General features: G+C 43.7%; 1 long non-coding RNA gene across 1 annotated transcript; it reads right to left on the bottom strand.

Annotated features, from left to right (window-relative positions):
• Positions 1–8364: 8364 nt before the first annotated feature.
• On the bottom strand, positions 8365–11073 carry LOC146577799 (uncharacterized). The gene is made up of 5 exons (XR_014891414.1): positions 10153–11073; positions 9495–10051; positions 9131–9296; positions 8850–9005; positions 8365–8618 (listed from the first exon to the last, which is right to left on the bottom strand). It is a non-coding gene; the product is annotated as an uncharacterized LOC146577799 (long non-coding RNA).
• Between the last annotated feature and the right edge of the window lie 7659 nt (positions 11074–18732).

Below are 18732 nucleotides of genomic sequence, written 5' to 3'. Positions count from 1 at the left end.
TGTTTATGGCGCTCCTTGTGATGCTGGGTCAAAGTTCAGCCTCTGAAGACCTCGACGTGTTTGAAGTTATCCACAGGCTGCGAGGTCCACTTCAAAGGTGTTCTATGTTAGATGTTGGTCAGGTTAATCAAAATGGAAACTGTTGAGTTTACACATTAACCAACATGGTCCAGCACTAAACATCGTAACGCCTTTAGTTTTTGGAGAGAGGATGCTGCCATCAAATTCAAAATGGGCTAATATTTTTCTTTAAATGTTTCATTTTCTCACTTTGTTTAAAATACTGGTTTATAGGATTTGCAAATGATTGCATTCTGTTCTTAATCATATTTAACACAGCGGATCAAACGTGGGGAAGTGGGTGTTATATTCAGATTGTGGGATACATTTAGGAAATGTAAAACTTTTGATGTTAATGTTGTTTATTTGCAGGGTTTAAAAATAAATGTGTTTATTGTTTGAAACTCATACTTGGCCTTCTACTCTTCATGGCTGCTTAACGAAGCTAACAGGGTGGACAGTCTGAGGAGCTGGGAAAGAAAAGTGTCTGAACTGCTTTAAATTTCTTGAAGACATTTTATCCAAGAAGTTTCTTCAGTTCTGAGAGAACGGCGCGGCGGTGGGTGTGGATAATGTTGCCGAAAGAAAACGGCGGAAGAGGGGCGGCTGAAGAATAAACTTTCAGAAGTAAGTACTGAATATTATGTCACTTATTTATGTGCAAATGTTTAATAATGAAGAACATTAAAACATTCCTGTTGGCCACATGTTGGCAAAGTTATGTGACATTAGTGATGTTTGTACTTTCAGCGTTTACTTGGTTTTAAAGCCTTTACTTTAAAATATACGCTGTTCAATAGTCGACCTTAATCCTACAGAGAATGTGATGATTTTGTGGATAATTAAAGTCAGTCATTTATCCACAAACACAGCAAGCTGAAAGTCAGTGATGCTGCTCGGTTTGCAGTCCTGAATATCACGGCACAAGCAGGATTCACTGCACCGTTAATGTTAGCTGTTATATTGCTGCCTCTGTTCGGTGGTGTCAAGCCAAACGGACTTTAACGTGTGTTTGAACGAGCTGACGGTTCACTCGTTAAGCTGAAAGAAAGATGCTTTAATCACAGCAGTCACACATGTGTCCACTGCACCATCTGGAACTCTTCTTGTTTAGCACTCGTAATAACACAAACACTAAATCCTCCTTCTCTGGTGCTGTTGTGTAGCAGTGTGTACACCTGAGACTGTCACCTGTCTGTCTGTCCTGCACAGGGCTGAACTGGGACAAAAAATCGGCCCGGGCATTTTGACTAGAGACCGGCCCACCAAAAATGTGACGTCATTCAGGGGTAAAAACCGCAAAGGATTCTGGGAACTTGTGGCAAGAGGTACTAGCGCATGCAGGCTTTCAATTGAACTCAGCTACAGAGCGATAAAAAGAAACACAAAAAATAGCCGGTGTTGTGCCAAAAAGTGATTGTCTGCCAAAAAGTGATTGCTCGTATTTAAATTGCTATAAGTAACTTGTTGGGCTATAATATGTGAAACATATGTCAAATGCATCCCTCATGGATGACATAAAGTCATCTCTCCATCTCCATCTCCTGCTCTTTTATTTCTCTCTCTTGCTCCATCTCTCTCTGCTGCTCTTCTGTCTCCTCTGTCACAGACTTCTCCACTTTTGATGATAAATCAGCCTGGTGCAACATGTAAGGATTGGCACAATTTGTTAAGATTTTGAGGAGTTTGAGAAACTAACCTTAAGCATAAAATAAAATTTACTATCAGTAACTTCATAGCACCCGCCCAGCAGTATATAAACTCCGTCATGCTAGCTAGTACCAGTTATTCTAAGCGACTGTAAAAAGTCAGCACAACGAAAACAAACTACAACTAAACTTGGTTTATATCTGACACAGATAGACAGCAGGTCATAACTTCTTACCTGAAGTTCAGTTCCTCTGCCACTATGACCGGCGGCCGCCTCGGGTCTCTCCTCCTCTTGCCTCCCCTTTCCCTTATCCACCTGCTGGCCTCCACCACTTGCTGATGTTGCTAAATCTGTGGAAGCTATGCCACAGCTACCGCCAAACAATTCAGTTGTTTCTACACATTTGGCAGCGTCTGCCTGAAGGGCTTGTTTCTTTTTGGCCCTAATTTTTTCTGCACCTTCTTTCCTTTTTTTGTTCTCCATTTTCTTTAGTTCATCTATAAGATTGCTAAACAAGGGGGAGGGTGCATCCGCCCTCCTCGGCTGTAATTGGTCCAGCCCAGAGTCGATCATGACCAATTGGCCAATCCAACACCTTTCATTATTTATACCCTTCCAAAAAAAAAAAATCGATCGGCCCATAAAAGCAAAAAATCGCCAGCGGCCCACCGGGCAAATGCCCGGTATGCCCGATGGCGAGTCCAGCTATGGTCCTGCACTCTCTCTCTGTTTCTTTCTCTCTGATTGTGGAATAAAAGTATGAACATGTGTTTATAAGTCACACTTGTGTTTGAATCCTGCACCTTATCACACATTTGATTTCCATGTGTGACGACTGCAAGTGTCCAGAGTGAGGACAGACTGAGGGACCCACTGCTGCACATCATCTGTGAGGCTTTGCAGCCCTGATGATCCACCAGGACAAACTCAGCAGTGTGTGAGGAAGAGGAGGAGGAAGAGCCAGCAGCAGCTGACAGATGGAGAGAATAGACAGACTGTTCCCTGTTTGTGAAGGACTGCTAGGAAAGTTTAACATAACTGTCTGTGCTGAATCAGTCTTATTAGGTAATGTTCAAATAATGTTGTTATTCCAGTGTTTTCAGTGTGGGAGAAAGTACTCAGGGCCTTCAAGTTACACACTATGAAAGGCAGCAACAAGTTTAATGTTCAGAAACCTAAAGTCTGTATCAGCAGCAGAATGGAGCTAAAAATAAATGTTGGTTTCAGTTCTATGAAGCTTTGAGTATTTTGGATCAGTAGCACTGCTGTGTTTGTTGCATCATATTGCTGTAATTGTTTATTTGCTTTATATATTCTGAGCTAAGTTGATCTATAGTGTTACATCATATTCTATAAGGATGTTATGTGTTTGTAGACTTTCTGCCCAGTTTGACCCATTTAGCAGAAGTCAGCCTGTTTATGGCTCTGATATCTATTCTGTGTGACTTAAAGCAGTTATGACATGGTCTGATTTTCTCACCCAATAAAGGAATATTTCATTTATCAGTCTACTCTTCATTCTATCAGACACAGTTATCACAGCTCGTACATTTGCTTTTTACACATATATGTAAGCACTGAGCCACATTTAGTAATGCCAACATATTAAAAGAACAATATTTCTCTCTTATATATGATACATCTATATACACACTGTCACAGATACTTGAGTGTCTTTGAGTGAAGATTTAAGGTGATAGGAAATATAAATAACTGCAACTTGAATCTTTGACACAGAGTTCATGCTTCAGAGTTCAGATGTTCAGAGTTCATGGACCGTTGAGGCTGCGAACTTTAAGGCTGCAGACCCTGAATTGGGATACAGCCATCGACTGTGGAAACCTTGCAAGTGGATCGTAAAGGTTGTTACAGAGTCTTTCATGTCTAAATTTGCCGTTAATAATTATATAATTGTAGGAATCATCTAGTTTGCTTACACTGATTACGTTGGCACTTTGTTAGCGCTACAACAACGGTCAGACCCCCGAGGCATCTAAACTTTAGTAAGAATGTGCACTTTTGACACCTCTGGTTAGCATTTAGTGGTCAGTTTCAAACGTATTTGATTTTTGCTTGTTATGAACAAATTCACTTCACTACTTTTCACGATCTGTAACATCAATGCACATTGTTCCATTTACTGCATATTGCACTTTATTCATGTCTCTCATTCCACCTGCAAAAACATTGTAAAGGTCGTCACAGAGAGTTTTATATATGTATAAATACTAATATTCTCTATTTATTCTGTTTTATTGCCAAGATGTTAGTTAGCCTTTGTTCAATTGTCTTTTATATGTCAATAGATACGTATGTCACAAATAAAAGTTTCTTGTAAATTATGTTTTTGTAAAGAATTTTCTCCCAAATCTCTTACATGCTAACTGTAACGTGTTATTTCTGCTAAAACCTGAACTTAAATGTGTATATGGTGTTTATCTGTTTTTCTCTCTGTTTTAGATGCAAATATCAAATTGGAGTTCTGCCTCCAGGCCAGAGTTGCAGGAATGCACCACGTGTTGGCTGTTTCACTGCCCTCTGTGCCCCACTTTCAGCCCTGCTGTCAGGGCAAAGATTGAGCAGCATATAAATGGACACATTCAAAGTGCTTTGCCTTTCAAAGGTATGTTGGTATTAAATATACCTCATAGTTAAAGTCATAAATATGCACTTCTTTTCAGCACCTCTGCAGGTCTTTGTTGACTTAAAAGTTATTTTTCACATTGTACAGTTCAGTTCATTCATCAGCGAGAGAAAAAAAGTGTTTTCATTAAATATTTTTCCTGTTCACCACATTTCCTGACAGCTCTTGTGATCCACACCATTTTGCTTTCATTATTGAGGACGGCTTGGATATTTTTGTTAATATGTACAATCTGATTGTTAGATAAACTGACTGCATTCTATACAACTACATTTAAATTCCATGTTTTTTCTTTTTTTCTCTCTTACAGACAAAATGATGTGCCGGTGCACTTTCACTGCCCTTCTGTAACATGACAGTCATACAGCGTGGGGATATGGCAAGGCAATTATTGTCATGTCAGCATTCAGGACTGCTCCCCACTGAACTCTCCGTGGAGCCTCGTCTCCCTCTCCATGTCTCGTCTCCAGCATCTAAACCATTTCCTGAATCTTGGGTAGAACATTCATGTCCTCCACCCTCTGTGCTAAATGAAACTGGGGCTTGTGGAAAGTCCATGAAAATGAAACGTCGTCACTGTGGTCTTAGTCTTCTTACAAAAAAACTTCAAGGCTCACATGATGAGGAGGCATTCAAACAGGTCAATAGATGTTTGCCTGGCCTGTCATCCACAGTGTTTTTGTGTAGAGGGACTTCTTCCTCTTTGTTTTTCAGTTTGCAGAGGACATGGAGCTCTTTTTAAAAGCATGTGCTGACGAGCAGAGACTACAGGTCAAAGCGATGTTTGACATTTAATGGACAGATGAAGGCACTGGCTGTTTGTTTGTGTTTTTTATCTGTTGTTTGTTTTTCAGTGTACAGAATTCCAGTTAAACTTATTATAAAATGCTGTTCACTTGTTTCCATACTTATAGTAAAAAATGTAAGTGTAAATGTAACAGCATTGTTTATACTTGTAACTTCAGAGTAAAAAGCTTATTGTTGATATTAACATTAATGTATTATCCTGTAATCAATAATATTTTTATGCATTTTACGCATTAACCCTCTGATCTCTATCCTGGCCATTTGGGGCCACTTCACTTCTCCTTGTTTGACTGCTACACTGCAGTGGACCAAAAGAATGACGCAGGTTTGATCTTAAGGCTCTAATAGTTGTGTGTGTTGTGCATGACATTGCAACGCAAACATGTATTTGCAAGATAGACTGGAATAAATTATGATGCATCAAATATTACACAGGCTGCAGTGAATTGTTGTTGATACAGGTTATTGAGCTTTGAGTTTCCCAGTCAAACGTAGCTTTGACACACATGCTAACACTCTTACTCTTGTACATTTCATAACAAGACACCAAAGCCAAAATATTAGCTCTCAAAAAAAATTCAAAGCTGCAGCTGCAGCACACACAGCAACAAACACTGTTAGTAAATGTGTCCTGGAGTTTCTGCAGGTGCAGAAAGTGCTGCTGCTGTAAGTCAGCCTAACAGCTTCCAGATCACTGATATTTCTGGAAAGATGGCAAGAAGGGCATCACAGCTCATTTCTACAATCTCCCAGATCTTGGAATACAAGCCCCTGTCCCATGAAAACCACTTCACAGTAGTAGGAGTCCACTAAAACCTACAAATGAAGAGTGATCCTGGAAGAAATAGGGCGCACACTAGTGACCTCAACAGTTGCAAGACAGCCTTGTCCCCGATGCTTATATGAAAAAAAATATGAAGATTTATGAAACCATTAGGACTTTATTACTGTTTTATCTGAAAAGCTACTGGTAATATTTAACCTAACTGGGATTTAAAGTGTAAAAAACAGAATGTAGATAAAATTTTGGTTTTGATGAAAAGGAGTGGAGCTTGTGAGCCACAATGTAAGCAGTGTTGCTTTGCTGACATGCACTCGATGCTGGCAGTACAAGCATTGTAGTGGTTCTTATATTTTTGTAAACTAACTGTATAATATATTGAGCCATTCAACAGTACACAAATGTTTGTAGGCTCCTTTTTGTATGCAACCTGCATGTCTTTCTGAATTAATTGTTTGTTTATATCATGTTTTTCAGGAAAAAGAAGAAGTTAAAGTCAAGTGGAAGCCCTGCTCAACATGGTATGTAGTAACAACTTTGTTGGACGGGAACAGACATTCATACTGTTGATAAATAGTTATCACCTCAATTTGAATTCATGTATTTGGACTAAACTAAATTGGGAGCTGTTAGCTGTCAAGCTGCTCCTCTGTGAGGAGCTTGATAGCTGTCCACCTCCAAAGTCCATTATGAGTTTTGGAGGTGGACATGGTCAAGACTTTTAAGAGTTGGCATAAGACTTCACTTCTTTATAGAGCTTATAGTTGGGGCTGGTTCAGGTCAGCCCTTAGTTATGCTGTCATAGCACCAGACTGCTGGGGGTTAGTGTCTACTCGTGTCATTGTATATATCCAGGAATATGTGCCTGAGGATAGTTGTCATGAAATCAATATTAAATCAAAGTTTTCCTTAATGACCACAGCTGGCATGAGTTCTCCAAAGCTGCCTGCTGTCTCAGGATCTGTCTCCAAAAAGAACCAGGGAGCGCTAACATGTTATGTTCTAGACTGATGAAGAAAATGCACATTAAACATAGTATAAACTCACTATGTTAAGTAATGTGAAGAGGATGCCTTTAGCTCCTATTGGGTTGGTTCCTTGATCAGTGCAATACAGAATCATTCATCTGGTTTGATGTAATGTCCTTCAAACACGTCAAAATGAGGCTCTGTAGTCTGTGTGGCCTCCACATGCCTGTATGACCTCACTACAACACCTGGGCATGCTCCTGATGAAGTGGCAGATGGTCTCCTGATGGATCTCCTCCCAGACTCCAGGACTAAAACATCTGCCAACTCCTGGACAGTCTGTGGTGCAGTTGGTGGATGGAGTGAGACGTGATGTCCCAGATGTCCTCAAATGGATTCAGATCTGGGGAATGGGCGGGCCAGTCCACAGCATCAATGCCTTCGTCTTGCAGGAACTGCTGACACACTCCAGCCACATGAGGTCTAGCGCTGTCTTGCATTAGGAGGAACCCGGGGCCACCCGCACCAGCATTTAGTCTCACAAGGGGTCTGAGGATCTAATTTCAGCACCTAATGGCAGTCAGGCTACCTCTGCCGAGCACACGGGGGGCTGTGCAGTCCCCCAAAGAAATGCCACCCACACTATTAGTGACCCACTGCCCAACCATCATGCTGGTGGATGTTTCAGGCAGCAGAAGGTTCTCCAATATGTCTCCAGACTCTGTCACAAGTACTTAGTGTGAACTTGCTTTCATCTGTGAAGAGCACAGGGCGCCAGTGGCAAAGTTGCCAAGCTTGGTGTTCTCTGGCAAATGGCAAACATCCTGCACGGTGTTGGGCTGTAAGCACAACCCCCACCTGTGGACGTCGAGCCCTCATACCACCCTCATGGAGTCAGTATCTGACCGTTTGAGCAGACGTGCATATTTGTGGCCTGCTGGAGGTCATTTTGCACAGCTCTGGCCTTTCTTTCCTACCCCACAGTACCTTTCCTTATCTTTTGTTTCCTACTCTTTTACTTAGTCTTTGATCACGGTTGTCTTTCTAGATAATTAATGTCATTTGTTCTGGGGCGAGTCACTGGCTCGGGTGCATTCTGGGACTGTCAGTTCACCAGTGTGCTGGCATGCTTCTTAACAAACACACCACTACAGCAAACATCTCAGTTGTACTTGTTGATTTCTTCAACAAAACACTGAACAAAACATGTCCTTGTGAGTGTGCTGCCTGGTGCTTTTACATTTTGTGGTAATTTGAGCAGCCCAGAAAGCATCCCATGAATTCAATTATGTTATTGTATCTGAACATGTACACGAGTCATTAAATTAGATGGGAAAGAATGATTCAGGGTAAACAACTGCACCAAGGGAATTACATTTTTCTTCTCAACATGTAAAATGTCTGTTGATAAGCAATTTCTAAAACAGACATTATAAAAATCACATTAAACAGATGTGATTAACTTTTTATTTTACCAAACATAACATCAATGATGACACAATCAGTCTTCATCAGAAGTGCTCAAATCACTCTCATCGTCTGGAACGTCCTCCTCCTTCTCCGAGTCCATTTCCAGGAGTGGTTGGTGGCTGAGGATTCTCTTGTACACGTCCTTTACTTTGAGCGTTTCAGCTTTCAGTTCACTTTGTTTTTAAACCAGGCTATGGAGTCCTTTCTGTGCATCCTCCGACATGCCAACAAGGGAGGCTGTAAAAACAACAAAACTATTAAATATAAGTAAAACAAACAAACAAACAAACAAAACTCACCTCATAAACACAAGGAGTTAGGATCATGTGATTAAACTTTTTTTAAGGGAGAAGGCAGTGTTAGCTAGCAACCCAAATATAGGTAAAAGATCCAGTAAGACTTTAGCATCTGCTATTATTTTCAATCAATTCATCACTAAATGTATAAATAAATAAAAGATGTGCTTACAGTCTGAGGAGATTGTCCCCAACACCACAGATCGCATTCGCAACACTGTCCAGTGATGCTGCATCTCCCTGCAAAGGATCATCTCCTCCTCTCTCAGGCGCCTCACAGCCATCACCTTCTCAAAGACCTTTCTCTTTGTCCGGAGGTCAGCAGCAGCTGCAGTTTAACAACATCAGATGGGAAAACATAGCAGCATATTATGATTCAAGAACAAAACATTCATCTGCTGCTCAGATACTGGGAGTTTGTTTAAAAAGGATATTTAGAAATCAAGAGCTTACGTTCACTTGTGCTCTGCCAGGGCCAAACGTCGCTCTGCATGAGGGCATCACTGGATACGATTTGCTTTGTTGCTTGTTTCCTTGTTGTAGTCGTCAACAGCAGCCGCCAAGCGTTTCTTCTCATCTAAGATGACCTTGCGAATTCTGTGTCGCCTCTTGTTGCTATCTGTAAATAATCATAAAAAGGAACACCTTCACATAATGCATATATTTACATTTTAATCTACACTCATCAATTCGTTTGCTAGAACAAATCACATCCAGCTTAAACAAACCTGGATCTGATTTTATTCTGTTTACAAAGTAGCTGTACGAGCTGTACAAACTGAGCATCAAACGGTCCGTTTCAAAGAAACTGTGACACCATTTTGTCTGTAAAGACTTTGTGTTCGCACTCTGATGATGACGACAAGCTCCTCTACTCGTGCCTGCAACGCTCCAAGGCTGCCATCAGTTTGATCCGTTTCTAAGTGAGAGGAATATTAATCAGAACACAGGATGAGTAACAGTCACCAAACTACAGTGGACTCTGTAATCACTGACTTGATGATATTCATTATAAGACATCTGGAGCCTTCATGTGCTGCATTATCATGAGATAACAAGTATGTTGGTGTTCAGCTTTATAAAACCAACTAGTACGACATCACTTCAACCCAGGTCCAATCCAATTTGATCAAACGCAACAACTCTGCCATCAATTCTGCTTTTACAAGCTTATTTTTCATTGTTTGTTGACACTGTCAGAAAGATCTTAACTCTAAGTTCTTTAATGAGGCCATGGTGGGTCCTGTTGTTATACACGAGTGCATTATATTGAGACTCACCTTCAGCCCATTGCTGCAGTGTGTCGTCATCCACACCCAGCTCATTTCTGCTCGCATTCAGGCTCTCCACTTGTTCTCTAAGGATCCTTATGATCTAAGAATACATTAATAAATGTCATTCATATGGACATTTTTAGAGTACTGGTGTTTTTGCCCCATTACCACACACATTAAAATGGGTGTTGAAAAAATGACCTTTAGATATCTCTGGCTCAAAGTGCGGCCCAGTTGTTCCACTTTCCTTTTGTTCCAGCCCAAAGCCAGGAGGCTCAGCATGTCTGTTCGCCCTGCATTTCAGTTAGTATACAAATAAGAATGAATGAGCAGGAGACTGAGTGGAATCTCACACACAGACACACACCTGCTTTAGACATGTACTTCGTTGTGATGGCCGCCCTAGACAGGAAACTGTTTACTTGTTCCACCTCTTCTCCAACTGTAGAACCGGCCCCATCCTGAAACGCACCTCCCCATTTGATCTATAGAAAGGAGGTCACAATACATGACTGCTGAATTCATTCAACCTTATAACAAAATGTCTTAAACGTATCCAAGACTACAAGCTGCAGTATACCTCGCACATCCAAGTGTGAGCTACTCAAAATGAAGTACACATTAAGATAAAGTCAAGTAAATAGTATTACGACAACACCAAGAGAAAAACAAAATAAATATCCACCCATCCAAATATGTATCCACACACACACACGTATGAGTATATGGTTATGGCGTTAACGTCATTTTAACAAGATTAACGCTGACAGCACTGATATATATGTGTATCTTACATCATTTGTGTGTCTCTGGATGTATTTCACAAACTCAGCAACTTCCTCATCTTTCTCAATGAAGACACCTTCAAAGTTCCCCTGCTCTGAAGTGCTGAACGAACACGGTGACAGTTGTTTGAAAAGAAACATCAAAATACAATTTTTGTACAAATCCATATTTGATTTATGTACACAATGCATAACGTACCTTGCATTTGATTGAAAGCGATAAAGCTTGCAGTTTCCATCAACTGAGACGGCGAGCATGTCTGGAGTGCAGGCAGGGCAGCTAAAGCATGGCTCCTTGCACATCCTGTCCACCTCAAACTTTACAGCACTCCACTCCAAGAAACTTTTGCTGAAGGCATCAGCTGATATTCGGCCAGTCTTTTAAGTAGAGGACAAACAACAGAATATTCACGGACAGTCATCATAAACATTGATTTGCACAATTTCCTTAAACTTGACAAATTTAGAAACTCACCCTTCCAAAATGGGCTGTTCGTTCATCCAGCACTTTGACAAAGGCCTTAAGTGACATCCCTGCTGCAGCTTCTTAATGTCATAGAAAGACTGAAAGACATCCATTGAAAACAGGGTGCAGAAATTTAAGGTGCCAGGCCAATATCCACCACCCTGGAAGTCCTTAACTGAGGGGGACCACATTAGGCCACAGCTGGTGCAGCTCACCACTGGCAGTGCAAGGTTATAACGGCCTTTAGGAAGGATAAGGAGAAATCCAGTCATGGCTCAACAAAGACATTCATTTTTTCCCATGTTGTTTTCAAAGCGGTCTGGTAAATCCAAATGACCTTTGACAGGTGCCCACATATACTGCGGGCCGAGGGTAATTCAAAACAATGTAGCAATGTACAATTTGCAATAAAACCTGCAAACACATCTATTGTGTGTGTACTGTGTGACAAAAGAGCAACTTACCATTTATGGTTACAAGAGCCACAATTGCACCGGGTGAAACCTCAACGTTACCTGCTGGGCAGTCACACACAGTCTGGTCTTTGCACAGGCAACAGCCGAACTAACATTAAAAACACACAATATATATAAAAAGAATTGGAAATTAAATGATACACAATAAATATACAATAACAGCACACACTCATAGTACATAGCAATAAATGCATAAGACTTAAAAACCGTACATATTGGATTGTGAAACTCTGATGAAGGCTGCAAAAACCCTCCTGTTACTGCCTCTCTGCTGTGCAGGACAAAGCGTGTGTGAACTGCAATATCACAGTCAGCACAAAGGAATGGAAGAGGCAGGCAGTCCAGACACCTCACAACTACTTGTTTGCCACACTGACACACACGGTGTGACTGTGGATCCAGAGTAGCTAACATATTGTCTATAAGACAAGGCCTGGCCTCTTTCCACTTTAGCAAGGACACCATGTTTCTGATCGCCCAGTGAGTAGCAGCTGACTCAGACAACGTCTCACAAGTCATGGCTGCGTCCTCTTCTCCATCCTCCAACAACTGAAGGAGCTCCTGACGAAGCACCTCAGTTCCACACACTAACAGAAAAAAAATAAATAAACTCTTCCACAAAGTGAAAAACACTCTAGGCAGTATGTTTCTTAGGACTGCACAAAAGCCCTGCCTAACTCAACTATAACAACAAATATAAAAGTAAAGGAATCACAATATATACAAGAAGGTAAAGTACCTTTTGTTGGGTTGACACTGGCAACATAACTAGGTTCTTCACGTGGACACTGATGCTGATCTGCAGACACTGGGGGGAAAAAGAGATTGAAGAATATTTACTTACTGAAATTCTTTGGTGAAAACAAGTTGTGAGATAAAATCAATGGTTGTGAGAACACTGACCACGTGGCAACTAGTACTTCGACTGGATGATGGTCTTTGAGGAATAAAATCTCCCTGTCTGTCAAGGGCGGCATCACTTACATTTTGATTAGATACCTTGAGTTTGTAAATGATCAGATTACATAATTGGAATACAATGTATCCAATTCAGGGTTGCAGGAGGATGAAGCCTATCCCAGCTGATACAGGACAAAGACAGGCTGCCAGTTTATTGCAGGGCTAACACGATATGTGTAACAGAAAATCCACTTAAATGTTTGATATTTCTTATAATAATCATAATTATGACTATTATTTAAAGGTTTCTTTAAATAATACATTTTGATTTTTTATAACCTCTAAAATATAAACCTGAGCTGTTTCAGATTCTGACCTCTGACCTCACTGCAGCTCCCTCTTGGAAGTACGTCTGCTTCTTGTCTTCCCCCAGTGATGACCGCCTGCCCTTGATATCACGTACTGTACCTGAGGAACAAAAAAGGACAAACACTTGCCTTCATTTAAGAAGTACATTCATACAGAGGTAATCTATGGAAACACACTAGTTCACCCTTTGGGAGAAATCAGTTCCTGTGAAACATTTCTGTAAATGAACATCATGTGGAGAATGAATGAAATGAGTTCTTCAGGTGACTCAGCAGTCCCACACTGACAAATGAAATCTAGTTAAACTATTAAGCATATTTGCTCTTCTGAAATCTGTGTTAAACAACAACAAACATAAATTAGTAACAAAAATACAGCTGAGTAGAGGCTTTACAAACCACCAGCAGCCATAATGCTAAATTTTAATCTTCAAATGTTTCTGAGCCGTCTTCAACCTGCTTTTAACACATTAAAGTCCCACAGTCAATGCAGCCTGACTCAATCCTAGATGTTCAGCACACAGAGACACAGAGGTGCCGTTTAAAGTTTAGTGATAACCTGAGTCACTGATCATTTGCAGTATTACAGAGTCTGGCAGTCTTTGCATGATGTCCACGTCACTGTGAGTTTCTAGCTGACTCTCAGGTGTGACAGGTGTGCCAGCAGGAAAGAGTAATAATAACCTGCATCCTGAGGTTTGTCATGCAGGATTAAAGCAGCCAGGCTTTGTTCACACAGCTAGGATTGTATTTTACACTGACCCTGGGTCAGTATAAGTATCATACAGTTTAAACGAAGCACTGAAACTTGCACATATTTATTACAGATGCACTGAAGCTAATCGAGATATTTGCTGTCAGTCTGTGGCTGCGATTAAACACTTTACTGGAAACTTTATTAACTAGTAACTTCATCAGTCATGACAGAAGCTAATATTTCTGTGCTAACATCGTTTAAACAGTAACAGCTTTCCTCCAATATAAGCTAACGTTTACACCGTAACTTTAAGCTAGCACCATAAAGACGGTAAAACACGTAATAATATCTACAAATGCATCTTAAAGCTGTTATATTAGCACTCGGTGTATTACTAACATAACCACATTAACATTACTGACACTCGCAGACTTTTAATAGTCATTCTATAAATGCTGTCCGTTTAAATGGTCTTACCTGGTGGTCCATATGGTCCATAAGTGAAGCAGAGGGAGCCTGACCATGCGTCACACGTTTGACGAGTTGGGAGTGAGAACGTGTTGGGCTATAAGGAACACACTCACTTCCTGAGCCCTGGGCAATAAGAGACGTTTTGTGTTTTATGATTTATTGATATGTTTGATCCTTTCTGACCTGCGTTAATGAAGCAGTCATTAGAGCACCATGTCCGCTAGAATAGTTCTGTAGTTTGATGCTTGAGTCGTTGCAGACTTGTTGAAACTCCCTCACCCGTCAAAGCAGCGTCTTTGTTATTCGCGTCCAGCAGATGGCAGTGTTTCACTGTCTGACGGCTGTCTGAAGCTTCAGCTGGATTATCCGTTTGCTATGTTTGCCATGTTACAGTGGGGAGGAAAAACTCCTTTTTAACAGGAATATCTAGACATGAGTGATTACTGCAGTGGGGCACTATCTGTGCTATCTATAAGAAATGTTAGCAACAATAAAACTCTGAGGATCAGGGCTCCATTTCACTCCAGTGTTCAGTGGCATTTTAAAAGAGTGAATACCGACGCTGAATGTCTTTGTAAAGCAAAAGCACTTTGTTAGCCTTTACAGAGCAAAGCTATGGATCAATGTGCAGTGAAGAAAAATCGAGGTGGCCAGTCTGTCCTTTCCTAACCAATCACAGAGCTCCTTACATTGTTGCGCTGGAGAATAACTAAATATAATATAAAGATGATATTGAAAATAATCTTTTGTAGAGTCACTACTTAGTGGGCAGAGGACAGTTATCACTTTGCTGGATGCTTTAAAGTCGCATGTTCTGTATTTGCTGTATGCAGATTAGCAGGATATTAACAGATTAACAGCTTTTATTAGACTTCATATGATAATCAACAGTGAAGTGTTTCTCTTTCAGTGTTTATTCTTGCTCATTGAATGATCTCTGTTCAGATAATATGCTGCACTCATCTCATGTTTCTTTAAATACGGCATCACTTGTCCAGCTGTCAAACTCTGAATGTCATGGTCCGCGGCCCGGCGTCCGGGGTGTTGCTGGGATGTCCACGCCCACGAGCGTGGCTGCTAACCCCACACCTGCATCCCATCCCAGGCGATCACCAGGTGGACTATTTAATCCTGCCCTACCTGCTGCTCCACGCCAGTCCGTAGTCGCCTCTCAGCGGTAACGTACGCCTGCGGAAAAGAACTCGTATGACAAACTCTCCATCGGACCTAACACTGTTTTTCTTTCCCTGTGTACCCAGATCACAACTCGGCGTGTTTTTTTGAGCCACCTGCCTGTCCACCTGTCCGCCTGAGATTCGGTTCACATTCAGCTTCGCCGTCTCGACCCCTTTTGGAGCTCCACCCCCCTCTGGTTCTCTCGGCCCGGCTATCACCGTGAGACGCACACTCCACCTTCCCTCGTATGCTGCCTTTTTTCCGCACCCCAGTAATCTGTCTCTCTTTTTGTTTTACAGCCTCTCACAGCCCCGCTCTCGGCGTTCCCTGTGCGGTCCCTCGGTTTCATCTGGTTTCACCCGTTGTTTTTCTGGCTACCCTCACGGGACACCTTTAGTTTCAATAAAAAGATTACTTTCTTTATTCGCTCATTCCCTAGTGTGTGTGTTCTGCTCCTGGGTCCTGCCTGCGCTCGGAACTTCGGTTCATGACAGTACGGACTGGCCAGTATGGACCCAGCAGATCCACTCCGCTCCGCTATTAATAAACAGGGCGCTATCCTCGGTCGCCACGATCAGCAGCTCCAGTCTCTCCAAGACCGTTGTCAAGAGCTCAGTGACACTCAGAATAAATTACAAACTAGGCCGTCCGACCCCGTGCACCGCGGCGTGTCGCCTCCGCCGCTGGAACCCTTCCACGGGGAGCTAGACCTGTGTGGGGGGTTCCTTTTCCAGTGCTCCTTGTTTTTCAGTCGCACGCCTGATGCGTTCCCCACGGATACTGCTAAGATCTCCCACTTCGTGGGATTGTTACGGGGGCGTGCTCTAGCATGGGCTGAAGCCTACTTAAGTTCTCACCCCATTCGTGATTGCGAGTACGATGACTTCCTGGAGGAGTTCCAGGCTACGTTTTCCCCTCCGGTATCGGAGGACGATGCCGCGCAGAAGTTGCTGGGGCTCCGTCAAGGGCGGCGCAGTATTGCGGAGTACCTCGTTGAATTCCATACTCGAGCGGTCGCTGTGGGTTGGCCCGATTCGGCTCTTCGTGGGGTTTTTTTACGGTCGTTAAATGACCAGATGAAGGACCAACTGGCTTTTCACGAGGAGACCAGATCCTTTGATGAATTGGCCTCCCTTTCCCATAGGATTGACAGACGCTTGCGGGAGAGGGATGCCGAGCGGCGGTCTAAGCCTATGGGCTCCGTATTGCGCCCCGGGTTTCGCGTTTCTCCGCCCCCGCCCCCAGCTGCGTGTGCGCGCTCTCCGTCGCCGCCCCCGCCTGAACCCATGCAGATCGGACGCTCTCGGCTTTCTCCGGAGGAGAGGGAACGCCGATTTCGGGCTGGAGAATGTCTGTACTGTGGGAGGCCCGGTCACCGCATCGCTGTTTGCCCGGTCCGCCCAAACGACCCGGCCCACCGGTGAGTCCGGGGATACGGGTGGGCAGCACTCTAAGCACTACTAGACCCCGATTGTTACTGTCCGTTACTATCGTGACTTCTAATCAGACTTTTACATGCCCCGCGTTAGTGGACTCCGGGGCGGAACAGAACCTTATGGATGAGAAGCTGGCTAAGAGGCTAGCTGTGTCTCTTACTCCACTCGAACCGCCCATCCCTGCGTCTACATTAAACAACCAAGTGTTTGCATACATAACTCACCAAACCGCGCCCGTACGGTTAATCACATCAGGTAACCACCAAGAGCAGCTGTCCTTTTTCACTTTTCCTGCTCCTGACACCCCGCTTATCCTAGGCTACCCCTGGTTACAGAGACATAACCCACACATAGATTGGGCCGGAAAAAGTATCGCGAGCTGGAGTGTGTTTTGTCTGGCGAACTGCCTGAGGTCAGCCGTTCCCTCCGCCTCAACGGAACGGAGGCCCGCCCCGCCACCCGCGCCGGACCTCTCTTCCGTGCCCCCCGATTATCACGATCTCCAGCAGGTGTTCAGTAAAGATGAGGCGCTCTCACTCCCGCCTCACCGTCCATATGACTGTGCTATCGATCTGCTCCCGGGAGCTTCGCTGCCCTCTAGCAGATTATACAACCTGTCTCGCCCCGAAAGAGAAACCATGGAGAATTACATCCAGGAGTCGCTAACTGCAGGACGTATTAGGCCGTCATCCTCTCCCGTGGCTGCAGGTTTTTTCTTCGTGGGAAAGAAAGACGGGACGCTCCGCCCGTGCATCGATTACAGGGGGCTGAATGACGTCACCGTCAAAAACAAATATCCCCTCCCACTCATTAGTTCTATTTTTAGCTCACTCCAGGGAGCTACGGTCTTCACCAAACTAGATCTGCGGAACGCCTACCACCTGGTACGGATACGTGAAGGCGACGAGTGGAAGACCGCCTTCAATACCCCACTAGGGCATTTTGAATATCTAGTGATGCCGTTCGGGTTAACGAACGCCCCGGCGGTTTTTCAAGCCCTAGTCAACGACGTGTTACGGGATTTCCTGAACGTGTTTGTTTTTGTTTACCTGGATGATATTTTGATTTTCTCCAAGACGCTCGAGGACCATCGCATCCATGTGAGGAGCGTGCTACAACGGCTGCTCGAAAATAGACTGTACGTAAAAGCGGAAAAGTGTGAGTTCCACGCCTCATCCATTTCCTTCTTGGGCTACATCCTCGCTGGTGGGCAGGTGAAGACCGACCCGGTGAAGATCAAAGCCATATTGGAATGGCCGGTCCCGGAGACACGAAAGAAGCTTCAGAGCTTCTTGGGGTTTGCGAATTTTTATCGCCGTTTCATTCGAAACTACAGCCAGGTGGCCGCGCCTCTCACCCAACTCACCTCACCCAAGGCGTCTTTCACATGGTCCCCTGAGGCCCACGCAGCCTTCGCTAAATTGAAGCGATTATTCACGTCCACACCCATTCTAACCCATCCTGACTCTTCTAAACAGTTTGTTGTTGAGGTCGACGCATCTGACGCGGGAGTCGGGGCGGTTCTTTCCCAGCGGTCTGGGCCCCTGAACAAACTCCGGCCGTGCGCCTTTTTCTCACGCCGACTCACCCCCGCAGAAAGGAATTACGACATCGGCGACAGGGAACTCCTAGCGGTAAAACTCGCATTGGAGGAATGGCGTCACTGGCTTGAGGGGACCGAACAGCCCTTCGTTATATGGACGGATCATAAAAATCTACTGTACCTTAGAACCGCCAAGAGGTTAAATCCCCGTCAAGCTCGCTGGTCCCTATTCTTCGCCCGTTTCAACTTCACACTCTCCTATCGTCCCGGGTCACGAAACATCAAACCCGATGCGCTCTCCCGTCTGTATTCCCCCGACAGCGAGGCGCCCCCCCCCGCCACCATCCTGCCTGCCTCCTGCGTGGTGGGTGCTCTCACCTGGGAGATTGAGGAGACCATTCGTCAAGCGCTCCCAGGGGACCCTGACCCAGGGACCGGACCGCCGGGACGGCGCTTCGTTCCC

Source organism: Mchenga conophoros, linkage group LG3 (genome assembly GCF_057382185.1).
Source record: "Mchenga conophoros isolate Kocher_MC1m ecotype Shallow Benthic linkage group LG3, M_conophoros_male_GT1.1, whole genome shotgun sequence".
In the NCBI taxonomy this organism is placed as follows: domain Eukaryota; kingdom Metazoa; phylum Chordata; class Actinopteri; order Cichliformes; family Cichlidae; genus Mchenga; species Mchenga conophoros.
The sequence above is the reverse complement of the archived record's forward strand: the minus strand, read 5'-3'. Positions and strand labels throughout refer to the sequence as shown.